Raw genomic sequence first — 4,397 nt, forward strand, 5'->3', positions numbered from 1 at the left:
CAGTCAGAGAAAGGCCAGGAATGTTCTGGACTAATGGAGACGAGGAAGATAGAGTGACTTAGTGCCATGTATGGATCCAACTAGGCTGATCTCTCTGCTGCAAAGAATGTTAGTGTGACAATCAGGCAGCCCTGGACAGGGCCTGAGTCCTCACACTTCCTTGCTATGGACACCCTATGGGTATGTAAGAGGAATCTTTGTTTGGGGGTGCAGTGGAGCATCATGTTGGCTGCTAACCTCAAAAGCATTGTGGGAGCAAGGTGCTCTTGTGCACACCTACACTCCCAGCAATTTGGGAGGCTGAGACAAGAGGGTCGTGAGCTCAACGCCAGCCTCAGCAACTTAGTGAAGTCCTAAGCGACTCAGTGAGACCCTGTCTCTATATAAAATACAAAATAGGACTGGGGATGTGGCTCAGTGGTCAAGGGCCTCTGATTTCAATCCTTGGTACCAAAAAAACATAGGGCTGGAGATGGGATAGGGCTGGGATGTGGCTCAGTGGCTGAGTGCCCCTCAGTTCAGTCCCCAGTATCCCCCCCCCCAAAAAAAAAATAGTCTGGGGCAAGACAAAACACACCTTGAGTAAGTCATCAATTAAAAGGAATAAAAATGGAAATCACAGAATGTTTTAAACTCAACAATAATGAAAATTGTCAAAGTTCCTGGATGTGGTTGACATGGTACTTGGAATTGTTTTCTGTTGTTTTTTTGGTACTGGGGATTAAACCCAGGAGGGCTCTACCACTGAGAGACATCCCCAGCCCTTTAATTTTTCATTCTGAGGCGGGGTCTCACTAAGTTGTTCAGGCTGCCCTTGAACTTGCCATCCTCCTGCCTCAGCCTCCCGAGTCAAGTCGTTGGGACCACAGGCTTGGCCACCATGCCTGGCTCCCTGTTGCTTCTTTCTGGACCTTCTGGCTGGAAGGGATCTCCCCTACAGTGGGGCTCTGAGGGTCAGCCACATGGTCCACACAAGGGCTCTTTGCCTAGGTGGCCCTGAGTGTGCTTCAGCCTCCGCTGGGGTGGTCCCAGAGCTGGGCCTGTCAGGGTCATCCAGGGGTCCCACCAACCTATATGTAGCCCAGACCTGTCTCCTAGGGTCAACAGGTGAGGCATAGATAGGAAGCGCTCTGCGGGCAGCTGTCCAAGGGGCCTGCCCATGGATAGTCCTGTCCGTGTGGCCAGTGGGAACAAGAGACTAAACCTAGCACACTGCAGCAGGAACTGGCTGGCAGCTGACCACTCCGCCCAGCCCAGGCCAGCTCCTGCCCACTCCCACTTCAGCAGTACCCCAGGGCCTGCCTCCTGTCCAGCAGCCACCTGCATCATCTTAGGAGCGGGAAGGAGGAACAGGGAAGCTCCCTTTCCTCTCTACCCACTCCTCAGAGGCCTCCTGCCAACGGGAGGCCTGGCCTCACTTGCTGGACAAAGCGCTGGGGTGACAATGAGGCCATCGGACTCTGTGGGCCCAAACAGGGCGCTGGACAATCCCAGGAGTCAGATGGGTGCCAGCCCCCCCCCCCGGATCCACAGTGAAGGTGTGATGGGGCCTGGCCAGCCAGGGCTGGAAGGCAAAGCTGGCCCTTGGACCCCTTCCCCTGCGGGAGATGAGGGTCCCCCGACCCTGAGTCGTCCAGGTGCTGGCTTGTGGTCAGCCAGCAGGACACTCAGCAAGGCCAGGCTAGAGAAGCTGCAGGCTACACCATGACCCTGCCCTGCGGCCACACCCCATCCTCTGGACCCTGTGCCCCAGAGCGTCCTGTGCTGCTCTGGAATGTACACCTAGCTGGCCACAGCCTGCCTGGGGCTCCGGCCATGCCATGCAGATCACAGAGTGACCGCTTCACCTATGCCCTGCAGCACTCTGCCCAGCAAGGGCCCCAAGGCCAGCCAAGAGGTCATGTGTAAGATGTGGGGCTGAGAGGCTGCTGGGCAGAGGGGCCAGAGACCCTGTGCACCATGAGCCCCCCTGGGCCCTCTCTGCCGCCCCTCTGAGGGACACATGCCACTGAGCAGCACAGGTGGGCAGAGAGGGCCCAGGGCACAGGTGGCACTGCTGTCACAGGAGCGCTTCAGTGGCTCCTGCAGAGGCAGGGACAAGGGCAGCATCGTGGGCCACATCTCGGGAGCCCTGGTGCCAGGCCGTCCCATCCTCTGCTTCCTCCCCAGTCCTCACCAGCTTGGCTCAACATGGTCAGTGACTGCCATGCAGTGGCCAGCGAGGGGCTGGGGCCCAGGGCAGGCTGCCCATGGCAGGGTACTGGCAGGTGGCTTTGCCAAGAGGGCACCCCTTCCCACTGTCCAGCTTCATGCCTTCAGAGCAGGTCCAGGGCCCTTCCAGGGGCTGCCGGCCTCTCCAGACATGGCCCTGACCATGTGTGCTGTACAGGCCAAGACCCAGCCCTGGAACTGCCCCCTTACCTGGGAGCCAGCAGCAAGCAGCAAGGGGCCTCCCCCCCTCTCTGTGAATTGCCCCATGAGGCCCCAGGAAAGGCAGGAGGGCCCCTCACAGCCCCCTAGTCCCTATCCTGTCTGGACCTGGGTCTTTCCCCAGGAGATGGAGGGTGGTTTGGACCAGCTGCCCCAGCCCAGTCCCAAGTGGTCCCCTGGAGTTTGGGCCTCTACAGGGCTGGTGGCAACGGTGGTGCTGCGTACACTCGAGGGACACGGAGCGGGTCTGGGGTGGGGCCAAGCCTCTACCAGGGGAGCTGGGGCCCAGTCCCGCCCAGGGGCCCAGGGCTGCCTCAGAGAGCATCTGCCTGGCCAGCTGTCCTGGATGGAGATACAGGAGGGCAGAAGACAGCAGGGCTGGGTGGAAAGAGCGCTCATCCCCCTCCAGGACTTCCAGAACTGGTCTGGGGGTCTTGGGTGACTCAGGAGGGCCCTTCCTCTAACATCATGGTCCTGCTGGGGCCAGGCTGGTGGGGGAGCAGGATGGCCTGGGCCTTGCGCTGTCTGGCCAGGCACCTCTGTGGTGAGAGACCAGCCTAGTGTGGCCCTGCCCTGCACCCGCCCCTCCTCCCTTCTGTCTCTCCACCCCAGGAGGACGCAGGCCGTGCCCTGGTTGCCTTTGTGTCCAGGCTGGCCAGCAGCCCTCTCCCCATACAAGCCCTAGGCCCCTCTCTCCTCCAGGCACCACTTCCTGGCCTCTTCTAAATCTCAGCCACACTTGGTTCCTGAGCGAGCAGGCCCCTCCCGCCCTCCTGCCGTCATTTCTGGCAGGGCCTCTGAGTGAGCTCACTCATTATATAAGGCATGCGAGCTATTTCTTGGGGGAACGAGCTAGCTCCCCCTTTGTGGGGCTCCATTTCCCCTCGCCTGCCCTCTCCAACTACCAGCCACCAACCGCTGCCAACCAAGGGACGTCTGGGCTTGAGAGGAGGGACCCCTGGAGCTACCCCAAGTGTGCAGAGGGAGGGAACAAGGGAAGTCTGGGCGTGAGAGACCCCAGTGCTGCTGTGTTGTGGGAAGGGAACTCGGCCTGCCCCTGGCCCCATCCCCAAACAGAGGACCATGGTGTCTGCAAAACAGAAGCAACTGCAGCTCCTCCCAGGTACCCAGGCCTTGGCACCCGGGAACCAGGGCAGAGCCGCAGGAAGGAAGCAGGGAGGGAGGGAACGGCTCCCAGGCTGCTGCCGGGGTGGACAGCCACCCCCTCCAGGGAGGGGCTGCCCCCTCCAACTGGCCCTCCACCTGCCCCCTCCCCGGGGTCTTGGCCCATCTGAGCACACCTGGTCATCCTCAGGTCCTGAGCCAAATGTTATTGGACCTGGACTTGCCACAGAGGGAATCACGGGCATCTGGATTCCACACTGCCCAGCAGGGGTTCCCTCTGCTCCCCGGAGGAAGCCCCTGCCAGATGCTGGGATGCAAACCCCAGTCCAGAGATGCATGGGGGTCCTCCCACCCCTCCCTTTCTGGGGAGAGGGGCCCAAGGTCCTTGCATCTCCTGCTGCATCTTCTGTGGCCTGGGCCTGAGGGGGACCCATGCGGACACAGCAGAGCCTGCTGGCATTGTGGGGCCAGGCCTGGCCCGGTGTGGAGGGGAAATCCTGACTCCTGGGAGGAAAACCACCCTCTAAGGAGGGTGGAGGGGACTGTTCTTATGGGACAGTCCTTTCTTGTTGCAGTCAGGGCAGGAAAAGTGGACACAGGCCCAGAGCAAAGATGGCTCTGCCCACTGCCCCGCAGAGGCAGCCTGGAGGCCTGGGTCAGCTGGGAAGGGGCCAGGAAGCCGCTCACAGGCCCCACTTCCCCTTTCCAAGGAAGGGAAGGTCCCAGAGGGGCTGCTCCTGCTCCAGGAGGCTCCTGTGCCCGTCCAAAGGAAAGGGGACGGGCTCCTGGTGTCCTCTGCAGGGAGCCTGTCCACAGGCCACACCCTGCCTGCGGGGGTCGGG

This window comes from Marmota marmota, unplaced genomic scaffold (genome assembly GCF_001458135.2).
Source record: "Marmota marmota marmota unplaced genomic scaffold, marMar, whole genome shotgun sequence".
Taxonomy (NCBI): Eukaryota; Metazoa; Chordata; class Mammalia; order Rodentia; family Sciuridae; genus Marmota; species Marmota marmota.